The sequence below is a fragment of the Idiotropiscis lumnitzeri genome, chromosome 8, assembly GCF_059441095.1.
Source record: "Idiotropiscis lumnitzeri isolate Australia: NSW breed Sydney's pygmy pipehorse chromosome 8, RoL_Ilum_1.0, whole genome shotgun sequence".
Classification (NCBI taxonomy): Eukaryota; Metazoa; Chordata; class Actinopteri; order Syngnathiformes; family Syngnathidae; genus Idiotropiscis; species Idiotropiscis lumnitzeri.
Window position 1 is genome coordinate 13,668,323 of NC_142398.1, and position 17,481 is coordinate 13,685,803.

The window sequence follows — 17,481 nt, forward strand, 5'->3', positions numbered from 1 at the left end:
ACGAACACGCACAGACTAGTAGCGCAACAATGACCCTTGTGTCTGTCATGGCTCTCGCTCGTCTCTCTTTGCTCTCTTTGTCTGCATCTCAGGTGAATTGTAGCCATGTGATCAAACGCCCAAGCCTCTATCCATTAACCCTCTTAAATGAAAAAAATGGGGAACAAAAAGCAGTGTTGTGCTGCAAACATGAAGAGAGGAAAGGAGGGGAAAAATGATAACAGAGAGCGATGTGTGCGTCCTTTCTCCCCTTATGTCCGAGCATTGACACTAGTCGCGCACACAGAGAAATTCCTCCTCAGCAGAATGGATGCCTCTGCCTGCTTGCTCTCTGCATGCGACACTTTTTTTTCTATGTGCAAGTTTCTGGATTTATGATGATGAGGATGGGGTGAAGGTGCTTGGTGGCGGAGGTGAGGGAGAGGGAGAAAAAGATGGGGTGGGGTGGGGTACCTCCGGGCTGCCCGCACCCCAATGATCAACTCGTCCGACCAGGCCTGGAAGTGAGTGTTGTATTATTTTTGTTGTTGGGCGTGTGAGTGTGTGTTAAAAGTGTTTGCTCTTTAGGTTGGCGCCGTGCAAGAGGGAGGAAGCTGCGGTTTTGCGCAGCGAAGTTGAATTAATGCACTTGGATGTGCACGACCCCCAGGGAGCGAACTGTGGGTCTGCGCGGGCTGTAATTACACTCGTCACTAAGTGGAAGTCATTTATTTGGGTGGCTTTTATCGAACAATTCGTTGTGAGTTTTTATTTGCTGTACTGTAATACGTTTGACTTTTTGCTTCTATTTAAATTAGATTTAGAAATTAGACGACTACTTTAATGTGCTTTGTTTATGCATCCGTGCTTAAAAAATGCATTTATCATTCAAGAGCATCCGTCACAATATATAAATACAGTACATTTAAATATATATATGGAAACGGAAATTATAAAGAATGCCGCGAGAAAATTGTTTTTCGAAGTGAAAGGTATATGACGCTGTGAAATTAATGTAAAAAAAAGTGCATTTACATTTCTTTAATTAAAAAGTGCAAATATTTAAATTAAAAATAGTTAGAAACGTCATAAATTTATTACCATTTGGATGCATTTTCAATATTTTTCGAACGACCCTATAGTATGTTCGTGTTTTTTAAATAAAAACATTATTTTGAATTAAAGTTTTACAATTAAAACACGCGTTCAAATTTTATTTTTGATGACTTCATCCTTTCCGCAATTAGGCTGACGATTAGTAATAACAACCCCGAAGTAAAAGAAATCATCACGCGCTTTAAAATATTTAAGGAATCATCCGCCACTTACTTGTAAGGACGTTTAATTTATATTTAGAAATATACATGTGTGTGAGGGTGTGTGGGCGTGTGTGCGTGGGTGTGTGTGTGTGTGCGTGTGTGCGTGTGCGCGCGCGTGCGTATACGTGTTCCTTTTCTTGGAGACATCACTCACACAAACATTTTCTGTTTCAATTCAAACACATTACCAAGGGCATTTCTTATATGGGCCTGAAGCATTTTAGTTGTTTTAATTTAAAATGGTTGACGGCACAGCAAGAAGTAAACTGATACGCATGGAAGATGAGTTGATAAAATGTTTTGTGGTTTGTTTTTCCTGCCTGCAGGTTGTTCTCATGCTCAAGCTGCAACACAGGCCTTCTTCATTCATCCATGACACATTTGAATTTACTTGGAAAACATACCACTGCCTATTAGATATAAATTAGCAATATATGATTTGATGAGTGTTCGGATTTTAATAATGACTTATTATACAGCCTTGGCCCTCTCGCCCAAGTTCTCAAATTTATTCATTTTCAATCAGGCTATACTGCAAACCAAATCTATAAATTCAGTCTAAGCTTGATGCAACTCAATTTATCGAAACGAAATATAATATTTTGTAAAGCAATGTGACTAACTCAACACATTAGCAAAACTACAAATCTTACCTTAATATAGTGTAAATTAACACATCTGAACCAAATTCAGCAAAACTCAACTGATAATGAAGCTTGTTTAGATACAACTTATTTGAGTTAACCATAATTTAACCCGACCGAATTCAACAAAATGTAATGTAACGGTGTATTGTAACATAAAATCTAAATCTGAACCCAATTTAACTAAATTGAATATAATGTTACGTAAGGCTGAACCTAATCGAACCACAGTTTAAGTAAATGTAACCAACCATAATGCAACTCATCTTAATTCAGCCCAATCAACCTAAATCAAATTCACCTTAGCGTAACTTAAAAAAATGGAGGTTAACTTTTGTTAAACTCAACCAAATGTAATTCATCCCAGCTCAAAACAGTTTAACTCAGGTAACATAATGCAACTGATCTCAACGGAAGCCTTTTAAACTAAACTCCACTAAATGTAGCCCAAAGTAACGTTTTGTGACTCAAAATCACTAAACTAAATCAAAGTCAAAGTCAATGTAACTCAAACCAATTAAATCAAACGTCCACCCTTACAAATATGAACACATCTACAAATCACACTGACCACCTGTCATAGAAGTAAACATGATATTTAATGTTTAAACTATATTTAAAAAAAAAACAAAAAACAGCCACATGGATTTTGAGACATTTCCTGTGTGAGGCTGCTGTTGGTCAGAGCCTGGGGGGTTGGCGGTTGTGGCTGTAAGCAAAAAAAAAAAAAAAAAAAATGGAAAATAGAACTCACATGGTGCACCAGTGCCTGTGCTAACCTGCCATGTGACTGCAGTAATGGGCCTCTCCATATCTACACGCACACACACACACACACACCCCCACACACACACACGCACACGCGCACACCAACCACAGTGTCACAAGAGTCTGAGACACAGCTCTTCCTGGGAGGGGGAGAATAAGAGGGCTGAGGGGAGAGGATGGGATGACAAGGTCTCATGATCCGTCGGGAGGTGAAAAGGTCACTCCTCAGGTGCGCAGCAAATCATTCAAAACGTTTTGGTCACAACGTTAAGTACAGCTTCGCAATTCGACGCCATTCAATAAAAGTGCTATCTTTAAAATTTGCCTGGTTAAAAAGCTACAAGTGTTCAGTTATCAATGACTCCGTTTGGGATTCAATAAATTTGTTATTGCGGCTTGTAATTATGTAGGACGGTATTTTATCATGACGTCTTTTCTTATTTAACAATATTGAGAAAATATTAGACATGCAGTGACGGAACAACAACGAAGCGCAATCGTATACCGTGTCAAATAACACTGCGCATTATTGTCACCGAATTTTTCTCTGAACTGATTTCCATGAATTGTAGAGGGCTGGGCATGGGCCTTGGAAGAACTTAATTGATTTTGGTGCAGATAAGAATAAGCGTTTGAATGTCGGAATTTATTTTTAGAATAAAACATAATACAATACAAAGCAGTTGAGAAACCCACAACAGACAAAATCTTTTTATTCCAGTAACAAAGTAGATAGTTGTGGTGGGAATTACAGAGTAACTTGCAACATAATATTGTCTTTTTTAGATTTTACAATAAACGTATCACAAGGCAATTGATAATTATTATTAATTGCTAAACAGCCGGTGTGGTTTACAACAGCCGCATGTAGTAGATGCGACATTTTGACCGTTACGCTCTGCAAGTGGCGTAAGGATACTTTCTCATGTGGTTACAAGAAGTCACGCTATTTCCAGTTATAGTGTTTTTCGTTGATTGTCTTATATTTATGGCCTTGAAGAAATATTTTTTTAATACAAATAATGACTGTAATCTTCCGTAGGTGCAATGTCGGGTTACATCACCATTGTGGGTAAAGAACTCCATCATAAAGCAAAGCAGCTCAACATCCCTTAACTTCTGATGCTAAACTCACCTTTGGTCGAGGGTAAGCTTGAGCCGATGCCATTTGACTTTGGGCGAGAGGGGCGATACACCCTGGAATGGTCGCCAGCCAATCACGGGGCACATCTAGACAACCAAGCATGCTCACTTACATTCACATCTATAGACATTTTGGAGTCTTCAAAGATTCAAACATGATTGTATTGGAATGTGGGAGCAAGTCGGAGTAATTGGATAAAACCCATTAAAAGTTTTCAAAGCGGGTTTCAAAGTTGAGATTCCAACACAGAACGTCTCGACAGTGAAGCAGACGTGCAAAGAAGTAACTACTATTCTATTCTATTCTAATTCATTTTTCACTAATAGGGTAACATTTGTTGCAAAAGTTCCTTATTGTGATAGTTATCCTTGACAAATAATCCCAATAACGTGAGTTAAAATGTGTAAGTGTTCACTTATTCATTTAGTCCAATTTTCTTGTATTGCGCACAGAAAACAAAAACTCCCTCTCCTACTGTCTGGGGGGAATTCCTGAAATGTGTGACGTTGGACGGAGAGAACTGGCCGGGGTACAAAAAAAAAAAAAAGAAGGGAAAGAGGACAATGGTAGACGGCAAGCAAGGGACGTAGATAGGAAAAGTCAAATATTCACATGTCGGGTCACATTCTGCATTAAATGGATGTTAATTGGTGGAGAGGCATTCCTCCTTCTCGTGTCACTGCGGTGAAAAGAATGATGACATTTGTTCCAAATGGTGACAAAAGGGTCTGAAATTTTCCAGCATTCTGAATGCAGTTTGACTTGACTTGTATGAAACGCTCGGAAGTGGGGATAGGCATCATAAATTGATTTGTTGATGAACTGATGGTCATGAAGTCTGTTTAATGTGTGGCATGGATCGTTGTTAAATCGTGTCTTGAAGGAACAGAAGCAAAATGGAGGATTACTTTGCTGCAAGCAGCTGAGGTGCTATTAATCCAACTTGCTTACTGTCGAGAAATGAACAACATGGGAAGTGGAACTTTATCGAAATGGGAACTCCTCGAGGCAGCCTTATTCCGTTCAAGACAACATTGGCATGGGAACAAATAACAATCAAAGAATTGATGATGCAAAATAGAGAAAATTAGCATAAGAGTAACAGCAATTATCAAAATTCAAATAACTGCTACTTAATCACAGAGCAGCAACACATACAAAGAAAAAATACAGCAATATATTATAATAATATATTTATATATATATATATATATATATATATATATATATATATATTATAATATATATATATATATATATATATATATTATAATATATTCTCTCTACTTGGTGGCTTGGTTACTTCTGTAAGGGTGGAAGTCTAAATTCAATCTTGCTTGTATACTGTAAAAATCTGTGAAAAAAAGGGAATTCTTTCCACCAATTCATTGCGTTCTTTGTACAAGACACAAAATACAAATTGCGAAAAAAAAAAAAAACTCTAAGGGCTTGTGTGAAGAAGTCGGTCTGCACAGGGGGAATTCCAAACTGTGGCTATCAATTAAGAAAAAACAAAAAAAACATGTGATTGAAATACTTGGACTACCAGTTCCGGAAATTCCTGTATACCTCGTTAAGAGTACATAATGAGAATTTTGAAAGATTTTTTCAGGTTTTCATATGATTGAAGATGACACAGTTGGGTTGCCGTCACTTTGTTGCCGGAGGGCCTGATGTCATCTGGATGCGTGGGCTGTAAAGTGCTGGGAAAAAAACACAAGGGTCACATTGGAAACGGGTCATGAGATGGTGACTCGTGGATAAAGAGGCTGGCCCGGGATCTTGCTTCGTTTTTTTTTTTTTTTTTTTTTTTTTAACCCACGAAGGAAGCGAGGGATGCAGGTGCCTGTGGATGATGCAGCGAGACGAATAAAAAATGATTCTGCTTTCTGACCTCTGCCCCTCCTTTTTTGCCTCCTCTCAGTTTCACCCAATGAATTAGTGCAGCTGCACAACTCCTAAATGGGTGCCGCTCTTTTTTCCTGCTAGTGTATGTGACCCACCATGAATCCTCTCTTTGTGCGCCCCCCCCTACCCCTCCCAGCTCCCTTCTTCTAGTTTCTTGCCTTCTTTTTTTTTGGAGGGGGGGGGTAGACGAGTGGGTGGGTGGTTGGGAGAAGGGGACTTGGGTTGCAATGGTGTTCGCCCTGGTGATGTGGTGGCCGTGGTAGCGATGGAGGAGGCAGCCGGAGGGAGGGCTGGATGTTGTGTAGGTGGGGGGGGGCAGCGTAGAACTTGTTGGATTACATTCCAGTGCAGCTGTGGAGGCTGGTGCAGGCCAGAGCGGGATCATCATTGCATTGCAAGGGCATCATGAATGGACTATTGTTTGCAAAAGCCCGCATCTATTTGCTACTAACTTCATTCTGATGGGGGCGCAGATCAACAAGTGGATGAAGGATGATATTTAGAAATGTCTTGGGGGTATAGGAGACGAGAGTAGGAAATCAAAATAAATGTATCATGTGTTTGTTGCATTTTTTTAAATTCAAATATCAAAAATTAAAAAAATGACCAATTCTTATTTTATTACGATGCTTTGCAAAAAGTTTTGTTTTCACCAACGAGATGATGGAAATATGCAGGCATCAAGTGTAATCTGTGAGAATGAATTTGAAGTCAAATTACTTAAAGAACAAAATCACATTGTTCACACAAAAAGATGATAGAGACACGCTAAGACATGAACTCTTCTGTTATATGAACGCTAACAGGTGGATACACGGGTTAATTTGACCTTCTGCCATCTACCAGGAGAGCATTTAATTTTTATGTCATGTACAACAATGCAACAAATTCAAGTTAAAACTCTACCATGCAAGGCGAAAACGACATATCAATAATACCCAGAAACGCAGCTGGCTTCTGGGCCTGAGCTCATCTGAGATGATTCAAAGTGGAAAAGTGTGCTGTGGTCTGACGAGTCCGCATTTTCAATTGGGGAACAGGTGGACTTTGTGTCCTCCGGGCCAAAGAGGAAAAGGAGCGTCCGGATGGTTGTCAGTTGAAAAGCATCTTTGATTTTATCGGGGAAGTGTTAAGTTCCCATGTCATGGTTAAATTGCATATCTGTGAAGGCAACATTAATGACGTCCCTGCTTAGCGACATTCTGAAAATGTGACTTTGTGGTAAAAGGGTGTGAGATCTAGACTGACCTGCCAGCAGTCCAGACCGGTTTCCCATTGAAAATGGGTGGCACGTTATGAAGCACAAAATACTGCATCAGAGACCCCGGAATGATGAGCAACTGAAGTAGCAGCAAAACGATGCAAGCCAAAACGGGAAAGTATTTCACAGAGAAAGCTTCCAAAAGCAGTATCCTCTATTTTTGAGAATTGAGGCTTATTGAATGGAAAATGGGAAGGCAACGAACGTAGGGGTAAACATAAGTCAAGCCTCGCTCGCCCTGACGATTCCCCCAATCACCACTGCTCGTTTGTAACAGCTTTGTGCATTACATCTGACAAGGAACAGTTCACCACAGGTTGTCTCTCTGACGGCGTCATTTTAAATTCAATCATGTTCACACGAAGCACCAATTGTGAACCAGTAGATTTACAGCAAATCCCTTCGACGGCAACATGAATTTCATTCTTCTTTCAACCATTATGCAATGATACGAGGGCAACGGTGTTTACATGTCACATTTGGCTGATTTTTAAAAAGCTAACTTATCCCTATGAACAACCGGTACTAAAATTCCAGAACACATAAATATGCACAATTAAATAATAAGATCAAACCCACTCCTTTGTTTTCATTGTTAGAAAAACAACAACATTTTTTCAACTTATTTGACAGTCAATTGTAAATGAAAAAAATGAACGATACACGGATAGATCAACAAAGTCCAAAAAAGAGATATGGTCATCCTTTTTGCTGTGACTCACATGCAAGAGTGATGGTGAAAAGCAGAATGTGATGGTCATGATGAAGATGGGGATGATAATGACACACACGCACAATGGCACCATTGAGAGCGACTTTATGACGTTCGTGCCCTACGGCCACACATGCCAGCTTAATAGTCGCGCATGTACGCCGATTATTTTTCAACCCTTTCAATAAAAAAAATTCTCAAGGAATGGCTTTACAATCAGGATTTGTATGTGCTTTGTGCATTGGTTGCTAATTAACACTTTATTACGACTTAGAAATAGCAGTTATTCCCCTCTGCTTGTCAAATAAAGATCTCACGCTTTCCTACTTTGCCAGTTCGAATGGTTTCTTTGTCGTGATATTTTCAAATGGCAATTTTTAAATGACCCATGGGAGCAGAATAGGTTTTTGTTTTTATTGAAGTGTAAAATTGTTACGTTCATGAAACTGAAGGCAAGGAAGCACTTTAACATTTTTATCTGTCATACAAACAAAAATAATATACATACAAAAAAAATCTCATTATTTCCTCGCCCATGTCCTTCAAGCTTGGGTCTACTACTGGAGGCCTGGAAGCTTGAGGGTTCTACACCGGACCTTAGTTGTTCCTATTATTGCATCTTTTTGCACGGAGATGTCATTCTGGAGCTTTCTATATAGCTTGGCCACATGAACTTGGCCTGGTTGTTCTCAACTACCTTTGGAGGTGTCTGCCATTCGAGTCCATATTGGGTACGGATATTCTGTTATGCCGTTCATGTATGCCTTGTCCGCCAGCATCTCACACTCGGCTGTGATATGCTACCTCTTTGCACTGCCTACACCTGGGATCCTGTCTGATGTGATAGACCCTGGACTTTATTTACCTCGTCTTTATGGCCTGTTCTTGTGCTGCCACGGTGAATACCTCAGTGCTGTCTTTCAGTCCAGCATTTTCCTGACACTGGTATGTTTTCTGTATGTCAGCCACTTCTTCAATCTGTCAATTGTACTTGCCATGCACTGGCTTGTCTTTCCATGACAGTCCATCTGGCTCCTTCTCTTTACTGTGCTTCTGTCACCTGAGGAATTCTTAGGTTTGATAGATTCCACAGCCTGGCCACATCATTTGGTTCTCATTTGGTGCTGTACAGTACCATTGAATGATAGTTCTAAAAAAAAAAAAATAATTAAAAAAAAAAAAAAATAAAATCTGGTAACTCAATTAACGACCAATCATGCCTTACCTGTTTTCTGGGTTTGGTTATATGTTGTTTGCTAGCTGACCCCCTAGGCACTGTGATGTAATTTTCAGTCAGCAAGTGGCAAAATGGCTGCCCCCTGAGATGGACAAAAATGTGTGGATTTTGCTGCTTAATTCACATTCCACAAGCGCAATATTAATCGGAATGTTTACACAACTGGGCCACATAGAACATATTACTGTGAAGATTTTTTTTTAGTCTGACTTCCCCTTGAAGTGAATTGTAAAAAAAAAAAAAAAAAAAAAACACTCAGAGAGTTATAATTCTAGCTGCTCACTGTGTTGAAGTCTCATGTTATTTGAAGTGCAACATTTTTGTGGGGGTTACTACTTTAGATACATTAGACTTCAGATTTCACTGCATATGTCTTATACAATGCAAAATTTACAGTCGGGTATTAATGTTTTGCTAAGATTGCGGAATTTATTTTTCAAACTAATTATAATTAAAGGCTACCTTTCTAGTAAAGTGGTAAAAATGTTAGATGTCTGTCACATTTAGTGTGTCCATATTTGTACCTAAGTAATCCAGTGATGTCATTCTCACAGTTTATGTTTGCTTGCTTTGGCTTCTACATTATTTTTGTCAAAAGTTTGCAAGTACTGGTAAATAAATTAACGAGGTATTTCGGAGCACATGAACCGAGGTGAACCCTCATGGCTAAGCCGCTTTGAAATAAGTTTGCTTCAATCAGCATCCAATTAAGCAATTAGGTGGCTTCTGCTTATTAGAGGCTGCAGACAGACAACACATAATTTACTAAGCGGGTTAATTTCGGTGAATATGCTGCCATAGGTAAGGTAACACTAGGAGAGAAATGTCGAGCTGGCATGACTAGAAAGTCTACGAAAATGACTCGCATGTTTTTGCTTCTGCTGTCTGTGGTTCTTTAGTCAACATCACCGTAGCTGCTTGTGCACTAAAAACGCAAGCTTCTATAATTATTAGTTGTTAAATATTTACGCTGTAAAGTCACACTGCCAAATGAGACAGTTCTATTTCTCCTCTATGTGTTTCTATTAGTTTCACGAGCATGGTTTATATTTTTATAAAATGTTTAAATAGTGCTCTAATGTTGTCATTAGAACGTTCTAATATCGCCCTCGCAATAAACCAGGAACATTTGCTTGTCTTTTGTCACCAAGATCATGTGCTACCAAAGATGGAGGTTTGTTTTTTTACCTGTTGAAATGCAGCAGTGTCCTGTTGAAAAATTCATTTTAACGTTGAGGGAACAAAGCCCTTTTCGAGTCTTTATTTTATGATCACTAACGACTGTTTTATTAAAATTTGGATTAATAGAATAATCTCATTAAGTATTGATTGATTTCAACAATTTTAATGTAGCTTGCGACTCAGAAATCATATTTATTTATCAGTGGGGAATACAAAATAGAGAATTGATTTCTGCACAATGCATTTCAACACAATTTGCAATTCTTTAAAATAATCACTCTCCCGTTTTATTTTATCAATAATCTATTTAGTTATTTAAACCATCTTGAATATACAGTAGCTTGTTAGTCAGCCATCTTACATTTATACCACTGTTAGAATTAACAAACAAACCAAAATTCATGCAAAAAAAAACAACTAAAGGACAAGGAGTGGCGCAGAGAACATTTAATTAGTCTGTCTGAGCGAAATAAAGAGAACGAAAGAGGAAAAAGAGGGCCCGAGGGTGCTGAGGAAAAGACGTCTACATGAAAGACTCTGTTGTCCTTGCAGAGGGAAGACATGAAAGGGAGCACGACAAAGAGACGGATGAGATATCAGGGCCAGCTAGTGAAATTTGTGACAATTTGTGAAAACCCTCCTTGCCTCTGAAATATTCTTCTACATTTTTGTCCAAGTTTGCTTCTTCAATACTCATTTCTTATTAAATGCAAAAAATGCATATTAGATTTTATGAGGGGACATAATTCAGGATTACCTCAATAGACACAAATTAAAAGCTTTTCACTTGAGTATGTGAGGAAAAAAAAAACATGTGTATGAGAGCATGTCAGTAGTGTGTGTGAGATGTAATTTGAAAACATGTCCCTGAATGCCTCTCATAAGATTCATCATGATAGGTCTCAAACTGCACACAAAGATAGTCATCTCCACACACGCACTCACGCACACACACACGCACCCCCCGCCCCCCCCCCACACACACACACACCGTAGTTGAACGAGTGGCAGGCGTGCAGAGACCAGAATCCGAGTGGGCGTAATGGATTGGACTCAGGGGTTGTGTGTTCATATCACCCACATAAAATTTTATTTTTCTTAATATCCAATTGTAGCGTGAAGTGTGGTGTGTCAGTCGAATCTCTAATCTCCAACTTTCTGACATGATTGTCATGGGAATTGTTTGCAATATTAGCAGTTTGATAATTAGGAATCCCTGAGGGGGGAAAAAAAACGCTCGCGTTAGTGTGTTGATTGACTAAAAACACTTGTCAGAAGCAAATTTTCATCACAGATGGCATTACGGGTTCAGGGTTTTGAGATATTTTCAATTTTTGTTCTTAGATTTGACGTCTACGGAAACGCGGAACGGCCAACGTCACAAACTTGCAGTGCAGATCCGTTCTCACAAGTCATTATTAAAATGTGGGTCTTGACTTACGCATGTGAGAATAAAAAATAAATATTTATTTATTTATTTTTACATTTTTCACAGAATGATCCCAAATATGCAAATGAGGGGTGTGACTCAAATGGACCATGGAGTGTAATTTTCCCCTTTTTTTTTTTTTATGACTCTGCCTTGTGTGTTGTGTTGACGGATGAACTACTCTGAATAAAACGAAACTTGTGACAATTCACTAGGAATTCTTTACATAGGTGTCATTATTAAATGATAGTTGGGGTGGAGGTGGGGGTCGCGCAGCATGAAAAAAAAACATGCTCAGCACTGCATGTGATCCTCCAATAGCAACAATCAAATCGAAAGTGTCGGAATTTCCATATAGTGTAAATGTACTACGACTAATTGTTATTACCGTTAACGTATTTGATGTTTTTGTTGTACTTCTCAAGTAATACAATAAATGAGTTTTCTACTATTTAAGGTATGTTCTCTTGTGTAAAAAAAAAATTAAATTCCCTAATTTTATTCATTAATTTGTACAGCACATCATGTAAAAGTCAGCGTTTTTATACCAAATGCAGATTAAAAGACAATTGTTCCATCATTTTTTCCCCTTTTTTTTAAATTGCTTGTTTGTTTGTCTCAATTAAAAAAAATGGCCACAGTATGTGAACACAATGGTTTTAAAGAATTTAAAATGAAATGAGCAGTTGGAGGGTAGCATGCTCCAGATTTGATAAAGGCTGCAGTTTTGAAAACTAAGCCTCATAGCAATTCATGGTTTTTATTTGCCAGCTCAAACTTGTTTATTTAAAACAAGCCTAAAATGACAATGACAGCTTGTGGTTTTGTGTTATTCTCTCCAAATTAATTGAAGATTTATCAACTTGTTTTGTGATTTAAAAGCACACACTACACTTTATTTCCAAACTAAATACCAACATACACGTTCTTTTCTTATCTACTCAAAGAAGGATTTGTGACGCCCAAACTCTAATCTATGGAAACAAAAAAGTAAGAAAATAAAAGGGATTATTCTCTGAAATCATCTGCAGTGGAATGACAGAAGTAGTCCACAATCAGTTCCATGATTGAAGGAAAAATGTTTCCCATAGAATCAATTATAACGGAACAAATGCGTTCCAGTCGTCAGAAAGCCTTTAAGTAATATTTGAACATTCTTTTTTGTCCTACAGGGGTAAAAATAAATGGGGTAATACAAAACTATTTATCTTTTCCCACATCCACCTGACATATACTTAGCCCATCCTGGGAAGATTTCATGTACTGGATATGCAATTCTATATTTCATCTGTGACATAACCATAAAATTTGACTCTCACGCGCTACTGGAGTTAGTCCTTTAGATGCTCACTGAACAGAAGTTGCATACATTTCACGTGATGGCGACGTGGAACACTTTAGAGAATTTTATTCTGAATTGTACAAACTAAAAAGGGACAGATGGTGTTCAGCTTGTCTTTTTTTTAATTTTTAATAAGTTTGAAGTTTCTTTCTTTCTAGCAAAAGTGTTTACCATGATTAAATAAATAAATAATCAGGGAAAGGTTATGGAATTTGTGTTAGTGTACAATTTAGAGGTTTAACAAAAAGCGATTTGAATTGGAACCTTTATCTAAAATATGCGGGTGCATCGAATTAAACCAAATCGAATCCTCCCACTTTAAAATATATCAAGATGCGTATCGAATCATCGTTTATTGGAGAGTGATATCGTTGAAGGAAATGCCACATTTACAGTCCGGACAAGTTTGTTCATACACGATGTGTAAAATGACAACTTTCCATCTCCAATTGGCCGTGCCATATCAAATCGAATCAGAATCCGACCAAAACCGAACCAAATTAAATCGTTCCACCTTAAAATCGAATTGTCCTTGAACCACATTGCACAACATGTATCAAAATATACTACTTTGAGTAAAACTAAACTGGAGACAATTCAGTAAAACAACTTCAACCCCCCCAAAAAACTATATTTTGTAATTTGCTTATTCCGGAAAATATATCTGTGGGTGAGCCGTTCGGAATTCCATCACACTGTGATGTCATAGTGGAGCTCATTTACATAATGCCACCTTTCCACTGAGGTTCTTGACTCGGCCGCGAGAATGACCGAAGACTCTGAGCCATGTTCAAGCAACAGTTGGACTTCACTCAAATGCTACGCCCAAGCCACAAGGTAAGGAGAGCTGCATTATTGACACTTTAGCTAAGTAACAGAATTAACTCCTGATAGGTGGCACATCCTAAAATATTCAACTATTTGTCGACGTGGCGGTGTGAGGTATTTCTGTTTGGCAATGTGTCCGCTGCATGCTCCTCGTGGGCAGTTCCACACCTGAAGGCCTCTATTTTTGTAGACTGTGCACCTGCTCCATGGCGCCAATGCCAGCAGATTCAGAATTTTGCATCTGCAATGTTATCAACGCTGAGTTACCTCCGTGCAGAGCTACGCCACGCGCCACATTGGATTTACGCGGGTCACAGAAAGGGAGCCAGAAGTGTAATTTGGTGGCTTGGTGGTGAAAGAAAATACAAATTATGCTTACAATGTCTTCATGGAGGTTTGCGTTTCTCTTTTGGTGATTGGATGTTTGAGAAGATCCATCCATCCATCCATCCATTATCTGTACCGCTGGGTCCAGATATTGGTATCGGGCCAACCGTCACCTCAAAACGAGCTAATTTCAGCACAAAAGATAGAAAAGTGAACTATAAGTCTTGATTCTTGATGTATTTTTATGAAACTGTTTCAAAATATTTCAAAAGTATTTTAAAATGTCAAAAAAATGTTTATTATCTCTCCATTAAGGACATTCCACAATATTTTACAGCATTGTGCAAAAATCACTTTTCCATTTGATGTCTTAGCAATGATACGATTCACATCTATAACTAGAACGTCATCAGTAGAATCTCCAACCAAAATATTTTCATATAGTTAGTTTGCGTGTCTACTGTATGTTGTTTAACAGACAAGTACCTAGATCATGGGCGCTGGATTTTCGAAGGTGACATTAAGATTCTGGGGAGGGGGTGAAGGTTCCATTAGGCTTTTCCGAACCTTAGGGTCAGGACCTAAAATTTGTCATGGGTCACTTTTTATTGGGTCAGCAAGAGTAAAATGCTGCAAGCTACTTTACTGGACATCACTCTGGGACAGAACAATGACAAAGGGCTCGTATGTTGTCATAAATTAATGTCGCCTGTGTTATTTATCATTCATTTATGTATTGTAAATGTGAATTTTTTTGTGGTCATTTTGGTAAGTGCGGGTCTGGGTATCTTACATTAATGCAATGGAGCTGCAAAAAATTAAATTGCTACATTTGTACCTTCACCAGAATGGTTCGTAATTGGCCGTGGGCTATAACACAGTGTGGGCTTAAAGTCAAATGTAAGACGTTATAAAGGCACACCTGTGACCACGTTACAAATTGCTTCGCAGCTAAGCCAACAAGGCTTATTCATGATGGTTAATGATGCTTCTATTCAATCACATCAATGTCACGACGATTAAAATATTTTAAAGATGAATAATGGCTTACTCTTGATTTTAGAAAAAAAGAATACAATTATTTCAATTATTGACAACTAATCAATGAATGCTAAAAAAATAAATGAACATTTTCATCCCATTATTTCAAATTGGATCATTATTTTCCAAAGGGATTTAAAAAAAAATTTTTTTTAATTAATTCCCTGAGATATGAAAAAAAAAATACAAATAAACACTGCGATGTTGGTTCTTTAGTGCTGTGTTAAAATCTAAACTTGCTACACATAAAAAAAGAAGGGCAGGCAGACAGACAGGCTAGCTGGCAGACAAATAAGCATGCAGACAGACTGAAAAAGTTTGCCCTGTGGTGCTTCCCAGGCCAGTCGGGCCACTGCTGAGCCGAGTCGTGCACGCTCTCACACACACACAAAGCTCTTCTGTTCCTCCAGCGAGCTGCCTCGCAGCTCGGCAGCACACAACAGCTCATTATGGAATCAAAGACACCCCCCGCCACCATCAGCACCATTACCGCCATCACCCCCGTGCTTCCCAGTGCCTAAATAGTGTCCCCTGCCGTGCACACGCACTGTCACCAGCTCTGGTCGCACAGCCCCAGGCCGCCACAAGCCAGTGAGGCCAGAAAGGCCAGTAGATACACACACACACACACACACATAAAAGCACACACATAGATGAAGACAGCACCTTATTAGGTAGACCTCTCGTCAGCCATTAGCAGCCCTTACAGAGGTCACAGAGGTCAGCAAGCTACTTTCCTTCACAGAACCTGCGGAGCACTTCAGTGATCTGCATCAGAGGATGGCAGAAGAGTGAAGGGATGCCAGAAAAGGGGCGGACATGAGACACCTCCTTAAGACACAATTGTCGAGTACCTTATCTGGTCGTATGATGATTGTCAGAAGACATAATGAAGTAAAACTGAGCAGCAGCGGGAGGTGAATTAGTGCATCACAGTTAATTATGCTCAGCTGGAAACCTGACTGCAACAAGTGACGCTAGTTAGGAGCACAAAAGAGGAAATCCAGACATGTGATCTACATGAATCGCGTGAAACTTTTTCTCGGGCCAAATTTGAGCATTTCAATCACTCTTCCGATTGTCAGCAAAGGTTCGAAAATCATATGTCTTTGAAATATTATTTTCTTGCCTTTATCCTTTTTTATGATGTGTGTTAATTTGGGAATTGCAATCGTTGTAAGCAATGAAGAAATTAAATATTTTAAAATAATTATGCCTTCCTCAAAAATATAGCATAGCAGGAAAATTAAGCCTTGGCAAATGATCATATGGGCAGCAGTCTTCGTTCACACACGTTTTCTGTCTTACATTTTATTTTCTATAGTAATAATTAGATTAATGCAGCATTATTTCTAAGTAGCTTGTCATCAATTGCGTATAAAATAGCATTAACATTGCTTTATGTTTTTGTTTTTCGTAAATTATTATTATCAATCTATCTCTCTCTCTCTCTCTCTATGTGTGTGTGTGGGGGGGGGGTCGTGTGTGTGCGTGTGTGTGTGTGTGTGAAATAAAACACTTTAAAAAACAGTACCATGTTAAAATGCAGGTTTTGCTATTTTATTTTCCATAGATTCGAGTTCTGTTTTCACTGTCACGTTTAAGCCACATGGGGGCGCTTCAACTACAACCATTAAAAACTCACTGCTTGCTGTCATTATTTGATTAACTTCTAGTTTCTCCTTAACGTTTGTCCCACAGCGTGTCACCTGTCCTGGCTGTGATCTTAATCATCCCACGTTGTTTATGTATTCAATCAATCATTTTTGCTCCATTTTCATCTTTTACCTCAGGCGGGTGGGCATATTTTGGGTCAGGAGTTATATGATTGCACTTGTTCTTCATATCCATCTAAATTTGTAGTTTTTGAATATGAATTATTACAAGTTATTTTGGTACTTTGTCCTTCTTGTCCTATTCAAGTCCACCTTGTTTTGGTGGCCTCAAGAGCTAAGTGCCCTACTTTCTCTTGGATATGCACATGAGCATCTGCAACATTTTATGATATACCATGTTGTCTCGGTGCCTAGCAACAGCGTTCATGAAGCGATTTACTATATTTAATCTGAAACCAAATATGAACTCCTCCACAAAATTGTATTTTTGCATATAAAGAAATGAATATGGTCTTTTAGAAGTTAAACATAAAAATAGCCGAAAGTCATATTAAGTCTATGCAGTACAGTAATAGTGACAAATGTGCAACAAAATGACAGTAGGCCTAATAACGGCACTACGGAGATGAATATAAAATAATTGAATGAATAGATAATTCATTCAGTAATAATTATTAAAAAGCAATAGTATGATGCAATGTTTAAAAGACACACCTGCACAATATGATGTTGACAACTTGACAC

The 17,481-nt window shown here is 38.5% G+C and overlaps 2 long non-coding RNA genes across 3 annotated transcripts; one reads left to right on the forward strand and one right to left on the reverse strand.

Moving 5' to 3' along the window:
• Positions 1-164: 164 nt before the first annotated feature.
• LOC148332269 (uncharacterized) lies at positions 165-12,081 on the forward strand. 2 transcript variants are annotated; one of them, XR_015844657.1, is made up of 4 exons: positions 165-503; positions 1,625-2,939; positions 3,753-3,857; positions 11,499-12,081. It is a non-coding gene; the product is annotated as an uncharacterized LOC148332269 (long non-coding RNA). The 2 variants fall into 2 exon arrangements; XR_015844658.1 differs by lacking the exon at positions 1,625-2,939.
• LOC148332270 (uncharacterized) lies at positions 8,229-16,036 on the reverse strand. Its single transcript, XR_015844659.1, has 3 exons — positions 15,788-16,036; positions 8,961-9,054; positions 8,229-8,885 (listed from the first exon to the last, which is right to left on the reverse strand). It is a non-coding gene; the product is annotated as an uncharacterized LOC148332270 (long non-coding RNA).
• Between the last annotated feature and the right edge of the window lie 1,445 nt (positions 16,037-17,481).